Consider the following 8,463-nt stretch of genomic DNA (forward strand, 5'->3'; position numbering starts at 1 on the left):
TTGGCATACCTGTTAAGGGTTTGATGTATTCGTTGTCTCTGCTAGGGCTCATGACAGGAGAGGGGACCTAAAGTGTTCTGTGAAAAGAAAGCTGTTGGCTGTGGGCTGAGAACTCAGGAGCAGCCAATGTCAAGTTTGGGGTTCAGCCTGCCCTTGTGCAGGAGGCCTCCACCTGAAGGAGCTGGGGTTGGGGTTTCTTCATTCAGGCAGTGAATCAGAATCTTAAGAAGAATTGAAAACAGGACCCGCAGCCCTCATCTTGTTCTCTGTCCTGATACAAATGACTAACTGCCCTCAGTCCCCCAATCTGTAAATGTGGAGTGCTATGTAAATGCTGACTAACAACCATGTTGGAAAATGGTTTAGGTTCATTTGGGGCTGGCAGCCTTTTGTCGGGGGCTATTTTCAAGGCTACTGTAACTTTCTGTCTTGATTCTTACATCTTCGCTATTACGGGAGAAGGGAAGTGGGACACGAGAAGAAGGTCAAACAGCTGTTCACTACAAGTTCAAGAATATTTCTAGTCTACCCAGAGAGCACCAGGCGGAGAAGGTTCAGCAGTGGGGTCACTGGTCTAGTCGGCTGATTCTAATCCTGGCCCTGGTCACAGGCATTAGGCACAGGCCTAATGTCCTCCATGGACATTGTCTCCTGCCTCCTGCCCCGATGCCTCAGTCCTTTAAAATGCATTCCTGCCACCCTTCCTGCTAGCCTCTCCCCCAGGGTTCTATCTCAAGAGGCCAGTTTCATGACTGGAGCTTGCACTCTGTAGACTGCTCGGGCATCCCTGAGCAGTGGGTTGCATGTGAAAAAGATAAAACTGGATTTAAAAATATGTGAATGGCAAGAGGAAAGAACACTACTTGGACATTAGATGTAAAATGGAAGGGGTGAAATGTTTTTCTTTAGCAGGCTACCTGGCAGCTTCAGGATAGCAACATGGGGAAAGAAAGTAGACCATGAGGTTTTAATGAGATGTTGTGGCTTTTATGAGGGAAAACAGAAAAGGCCTGGGAGGAAAGCAGGATACGCTCACTGGGACTGTGGGTTCACCTAAGAGGAGTGTGTAGGATTGGAAGACATGGGGCTGGTTTAGGGAATTTCAGCTGCCAGAATCCTGGGGCACCAGGGGAGAGCAGGTGTCTTTCAAAGTCAAGGGACAGGCATGGAGCTCAGATGGGAAAGGACTCAGCTATTTTAACGTAGATTTCCAGTGATCAGGGCTGGGAAAGATAGGCAGATTTTAAGGCTGGTAAGCAGAGGACCTGCACCTTGAATGACAAATCAGTCATGTGGCTCAAAGAAGCAGCACAAACAAAACAAGCTGTTCCTAGGGCTGGCTGAGCCATTACCAAGGTCAGAGGAAGCCTTAACTGTGAGCATGGCACACTGAGCTCTGATGTGGCCAAGGACTGAAGTCAGGGTGAAGTGGTGTCCAGACCAGGGTGTGCCATGTAGACACAGGTGTGGGGGGCATGGAAAAAAGCAGAGGTTCCTGAATCCAGATGCCTACAGGAAAGAAAGGGAGTCTACCTAAGCCTCCAGAGGAGCTTGAACAGTAAATCAGATCTTTTAAGGCTGCTATAACTTTCTGCCTTGATTCCAGAGGAGCTTGAACAGTAAATCAGATCTTTGCCATACTTTGGGCTCATTCCCATTCTACCCTGGTTAGAACTAATCTCTGACTGGTCTGCCTAGAGAGAAAAGCAAACAGCTAGCTTGATTGAAGAAGCCCTTAATGTAATAGTGGAGATAATGTTTCTCATCAATGTTTCACTTCATTATAGGGTTGGAGCTAGAAGCAAGCAGCTAACTAACTGGAAGGGTTCAAAGGGGTTGGTTCAGAACAGACTGGGATGGTTTACGTTTATGCCAAGTTGTCAGAGTAACTGAGGCTGTGGACCCATTACCCACCCAACCACTCCCGTACTAAAGATTGCCAATGCCGAGGCTTTGTTACAGGGGAAAAGCCCATGGGAAAAATAAGAGGAGAGAACTAGATACTGTTCACCTTAAAACTAAATTCCAACCCAGATGGGCTGGCAATCAAGGCAGTAGTCTGAGATCAATGACCTGTACTGCGTCTAGAAGAAGCAGATGTTTAGAAGGCAAGGCATCTGTCAGGAGACACAAAGATGGGGCTCCTTCTTAAAGGCCATGGCAAGGAAAAAGTTAAGAGTTCAGAAGGTCAGTCAGTATAATGCTTATGACCAGGCATATTCTATTTAGCATGGGGTTGGTCTCAAGGTGGGGAAGGAATGGGTCTATGCCTGGTTTGGGTGGGGTTTATTCTATCCTCATAACAGGGGTGAGCCCTGTTGACTTAACCTAGTGATTGGTTTATGGGTGCATAAGCCAATCTGAGGTGATAAGAAACAACATGCTGGCTAGGGCTTCTAGGAAAGCAATTTTTTTCTTTTCCATTTGCTAAGCCTCTTTTCCTCTGGGCGGTGGAGTGTGAATGTGTGAGGTGCACAGTGGCTGTAGTCACGGGGTGGAGGGCGCATGGGGCAGGGTGGGCTACAACCGCACATCACGTGGAGCTGAGGATGGATCCTTTGTTGTGGCAAGGAGGAGGGAAGATTTTAGTGAATTATCGGAGCTGTTGGATCAAACCCGACTTGATGTACCAATTGCCCCTGTGTTTCAGATACTGGAACCAATACATATTATTATTATTATTATTACTATTACTTCAGCCAATTTTAATGGTATTTTCTCTTTCTGTTTCTTCAACACAGAGTTTTAACTGCTGCTTTTTCAACACAGAGTCTTAGAAGAGAGCAAAGCCTAAAGGAGGAGTAATAATGGGATACAAAGGCCTCTGAGTTCAGGAATCAGGCTTTTAGAAAATAACTCCTCCTGGCTTCTCTGGGGACGGTGGTTTGGAATGTTACCTGAAGGCAGTCCTCCTGGATTGGGGGCTTCTTTCTGAAAGCAGCAGCCCCTACCACAAACTGAATACAGGGCAGTGCAAGGCCAGAAAGATGTTCAGAAGGTAAATGGTGAGAATAGTGTCACCTTGGGTTGATTTTTGTTCAGGGCTTTCCTAAAAGGGTAGATGTGTCAGAATTTCTTGTGCTCTGCTAATCGTTTTACTGATCTCATCTCTGAGGTTAGAGAAAACTCACAAAATTGGCCCTTCCAGATTGTTCTCTAACTTCTGAGAAAGTAAGACAGCCCCAAATACCACAAGCTGGCAGAGCGTGGGTGGTGCCGGGAGAAGGCGCAGAAGTGTTCCTGGTAGACGGCCCCCATGGGACCTTTCAGAGGGAATGTGCTCCTGGGGCCCCGGAAGTCACTGTCAGCCTCAGCGTCACAGTCCACGGAGCGGGAGCCCAGCCCTGAAACTGCTCTTGTGAAGCATTCTGCTTGGGGCTCAAACAGCACATACTCGTTCCAGTGAAAAATCACCTGCAAAAGAAAAAAAAAAAAAAGCTGTACAAATAGGCGGTCCTTTTCAGCTGCCTGATATCAAGAGCAGAGAAACTCCCCAGTACTGCCTTGCCTCTTCCACTGGCTTGTATTCTCTTGAATGTGAACCTGCTGGTGCTGGGGGATCTACGAGCAAGCACCCTAAATTAAATCATCTCTTAGTATAAATTAATTTATCAACCCTCTGCTGGGAGCAAGGTTGGTGTTTTGGAGAGAGGAGAAAGAGCATGAATGTATTGATCAGACTGGCTGGGGAAGAGACCAGGAGGAGAGAACAGATAGTTGTTAAGTAGCTGCTGTGTGTTGGGTTGGGTCTCTTCATATACCTGTCTAATTTAGTGTTTCCCAGAGAGAGTGCTGATAAAACTAGTCTTGCAAGAGACAAGTATCCAAACTTTTTTGCTCACTTACCTCACAAAAGAATTTAGGACTCACATACCCTTTTACACATTTTTAAGTTACTATCTAAGATTTGTCATTACAAGTCTAAAGATTCCTTTTTTAATAATAGGAGTAGAAAAGATGAAATGTTTGATAACTTGAAATCAGGTGGGGGTGGATCAAAATGGACATAAACATTTCATAATATGACTTGATAAAATGTTTTAAGTAGCTTGTTGAATAAAGAGGACTAAATCTAAAATAAATGATGTAGAATTTTCACCGAGGGTTTTCTTTGATGTATCTTGAAAAATTTGGTAGTATCAGAAAACTTTCCAGTTATAGGCTTAAGAATATGTGTCACAAACCCGTACCACTTTAGCTATTCTGAATTCAGAGCATCTCAGCAGGCCCCAAACACGTCATTAATGCAAGCCTTCAGGCTTAACAAAAATCTGTGTAAGACAGTGGGCCCTGGGGACTTCATGATTTATCATTAAAGAAGTCGGAAATCCAGAGTAGGTGCAGGTCCCTATGGTAAGATATGGGATAAGGGTGGAGCCAGACTCTCTCTTATAAGGGGAAGAAGACCGCAGTATTGGGAACTCAGGCTGATCCTTCGGTGGGTCAGTTTTATGAAAAAATTCATATGGAATTAAGAACTGGAAATCAGTTCATTTTACTCTATCTGTATCTCTTGGAAGTCTTTGTGTATCCCTGAAGCACAGGCATGTATGCATGAAGACAACTCTTGTACATTCTTCATGACAGTAGGGTTCCAAGTTTAAATTAATTTGGGAAACTTCTACCAGATTCCCTGACTGGCTTCTTAAAGACTCTGAGAGGGTCCAGATGTGGTGGCTCACCCCTCTGTAACTCCAGCACTTTCAGAGGCCAAGGTGGGAGGACTGCTTGAATATGTGTCACAAACTGGTACCAGGAATTTGAAACCAGCCTGGGCAACACAGCAAGACCCCGTCTCTATAAAAAAATAAAAATGAAAAAATTAGTTGGGCTCAGTGGTACATACCTGCAGTCCCAACTACTCAGTGGGAGGCAGGAGGATTGCTTGAGCTTAGAGGTCAAGGCTATGATCTTGTGACTGCACTTCAGCCTGTGTGACAGAGCAAGACCCTGTCTCAAAAAAAAAAAAAAAAAAAAAAAAAAAAAAAAAAAAAAACCAAGAGAGCCTGTAGTAAAAGCACACATCCTTGTTAACCTAGCATTTTCCAAGTGTACTTATTTATTTTTGTTTAACACCTATTAGCGTTATCATAAAATCTTTTGAAATATTATTATCAGGATTCTATGGATAAATAAATTGAGATTAAGTCACTAGCTCTAAGCCAGGGATCTACAAACTCTGTAAAATGTCAGGTGAGAAATGTTTTAATCTTTGAGGGCTATGTGGTCTGTCTTGTGGCTACTCAACTCTACCGCTGGAGCACAAAAGCAGTCATAGACAACATCTCAATAGTAAGCATGGCCGTGTTCCAATAAAACTTTTATTTATAAAATCAGATGGCAGGCTGGATTTGGCTCTCAGGCCTTAGTTTGACACCCCCACTCTAGGCCATGTATCTTAAGGGATTTGAACACAGGCCTGACGACTTTATGTTAACCTTATCACCATATGACTCTGATGAGGTGCCATGGAGGGCCCCAAAAGGGGAGGCTGGGGCCCAGGAGGCAAATCTCATCTTCTTGAGCCTTTTTCCAAGGCTGGCTTCTTCCAGTTTGACTGGTTCTAAGGGCAACTAGGGTCTCTCCCTTAGTGTCAGAATTTGCCTGCCACCAACCCCACTCATCTTTAATAATAAACTAATACGGATCTCAAAGCCCAAAGAGTAAACATCCCCCAGCAGACCTCAGTTGCGAAGTACAAAGTAAAGTACACCAGTAATTTTTTAGCACAAATCAACAGCCCAGCAGTCCTGGGCTCAATTGGGTCCACAAGGAGTTATTTCTCTTGTCATTTAATAGGCGTGTCCTTGAGTCAACAGCTTCTGAATAGTGCTGGTAATTAGATTGGCTATTTCTATTTTAGTTCTTCAAAGCTTTCAGAATGCTAAAAAAATATTCGTAAACCTTTGTCGGCTGCCATGGTAAAGATATTTACCTGGGAAAGGAATGCCATATGTAACCTGCCCTGATTTGAACTCACCCTCCCTTATACGACTGTCTTTGGGAAAAGCCTAAGAGAGTTCATTTTTTGACAGATTCCAGTGGTGGTCATTATTTTTTGACCAGAGATTGCTCCCTGGAAGCAGAAGTCACAGGGGGGCAGCTACAAAGTGCTGCAGAGGGTTCAGTAATCCCTAATCATGAAGACCCGTTACAAAGGCCTTCATTACATTATTAACCTCTGCAACAACAGAAAGAACTATTTTCATTTTTATAAGAATGGTAGGCAAGGGTCAGGTCATAAAAGCCTAGAGATGTCATGCTGAGGAAGTCAGATTGGATACTGCAGACAACTGTTAAGGAAGGAGAGTGACACTCAAATATGCATTAAGAAAGTCCATCAAGCAGCAGGATAAATGAGAAGGAGGGCAGGAGGTCTTTACAACAGTCTGGGAGAGAGATGATGGGGTCCTGGTTTTAGGCTGTGACTGTGGGAGAACCTACAGAGGGTAGGTTCAAAAGAGAGGAGTCAACAATAACCCATATTGCTACATAAATCATAGGTTGAAATGAACATTTCAGAGTAAAATGCCAAAACTAAACAAGGCTTTCCTTGGAAGGAGTGGGAAAAGATTGAAAATCATGATGAAATGCAGGATTAAGCCAAAAGCAATGACAACTCAGGGGTAGAAGGGATGATGAGTGTAGTTCGGGGGACTTTAGTCTTCATGCCACCGTTGGTATAGAAAATTGAGATTTTCTCAATATTGTGAAAGTTACCATGTAAAAGCAGCTTCCAGCCTCCTTCTCTATTTCCAAACATATGAGTACCTTAAACCCCTCCATTATAGAAATTCTAGTTCTCTTACCACTAACCATCATATAAGATGCTGCATGTTTTTGCAACAAGCATGTACTCTTCAAAATAATCTCTATTTCGAAGCCAGCATCAGTGACCCCAGCTTCTTTGCTTAACTATAAATTAAACAATCCTTCTGTTTTATATTATTACTACAAACATGGATAATATCCAGATGGGCTACCTCTTGAAACAAACAACAAAAAGTGACTTTTTCAATGTAGGGTGTCAACTGCAAAGAAATAACCCCGTAGGGAAGCACTCATGGTTTAGTTACGACAAACTGTTTCCAAATCAGAGGCTGAGACAACCATCTTAAATATAGAAATCTCTGCGCAGGCAGTGCCCTTTCTGCCCTCTCAAAGCCTGCCAGGACTTAGAGGCTGTGTCATAGATCAGTGCCACCCACAACCAAAGGGCTGAGGACTTCTGGTAATTGTTGAAGCTTCACCGAATTGTTTCCAAGGCATATCAGGTCTTGGAGTGACAGTTGAGATTCCCTTTGAATCATCTCCCCTTTCACTCCGGCCAGTTCAGAAGTTGCCAACCGGCTGCTGCCTCATCTCCCTGTGGCCGCCACCTGACACCGCTTTGGGCTTCATGCCTGTACCACTGGAACTCAGTGGCAAAATCAGATCCAACTCAGCGTTATCATGGGCACTGCAGAAGTGGCCTGTTCTCAGATTTTAGATGTTCCTTTGTGTTTGGCATTGTTTCCTCCTGGCTGTCTCCCTGACCTGCTCTCTGAGCTGACCTGCATCTTCTGACCTATTCATTGAATACCTACCACAAGCTAGACTCTATGTGGAGGCTCTAAGATGCACAGGGCATGGTTTCTACCCTCAGGGACTTGACAAAGCAGCTGGAGAGAGAGAGGAATATGCACAGCAATATTAAGCAGCAACGACGTTCTCTTAAAGGCATACATTTTTTTTTCAATGTTCTCTGGTCTCTCCATATGTCTGTGTGGATATGAGTGCCAAATCAGAGGTATGATGTGAAAAAATGTTTTTTGTTTTTTGTTTTGTTTTGTTTTTGAGACAGAGTCTCGCTCTGTGGCCCAGGCTGGAGTGCAGTGGCACCATCTCGGTTCACTGCAAGCTCCGCCTCCCCGGTTCACGCCATTCTCCTGCCTCAGCCTCCCGAGTGGCTGGGACTACAGGCGCCCGCCACCACGCCCAGCTAAGTTTTTTTGGTAGAGAAAATGGTATTTCTTTGTGGAGGTTACAGATCATTCCTTGGGAGGTTTATGGGAAAATTGTAGACAAATGTGGACAGTGTATACATGGCTGGGTGTATCAGGAATACAAGACCCCCACAGGCTAGGACAGAATACCTTTTGCTACCTGGATTCATTTCATTCATATAAATTTTACCTGAGGTTAGTTTTTACTTTTTGGGGTGGCTAGACTGTGGGATCATGAAAGGAATTTCCAGGAAACTAGGTAAATGTAGGTGAGATATGGAACAAATGTCTTACTTCAGTGTAAACCTAAACAATAGGGTCCTAACAAACTCCGTTTTTAGGTTTTTGTCCCTCCCCTGCAAGGTAGCAAAGGAGTGAAACCAGGAAAAGGATGAGCAGAACCTCCATGGCATTTTCCAGGCCTCTGGTTTTTCTTCATCCACTGATCTCTCCACAGTGAAGAAATTATATTTAAGGT

This window comes from Macaca nemestrina, chromosome 2 (assembly GCF_043159975.1).
Source record: "Macaca nemestrina isolate mMacNem1 chromosome 2, mMacNem.hap1, whole genome shotgun sequence".
NCBI classification, from domain to species: Eukaryota; Metazoa; Chordata; class Mammalia; order Primates; family Cercopithecidae; genus Macaca; species Macaca nemestrina.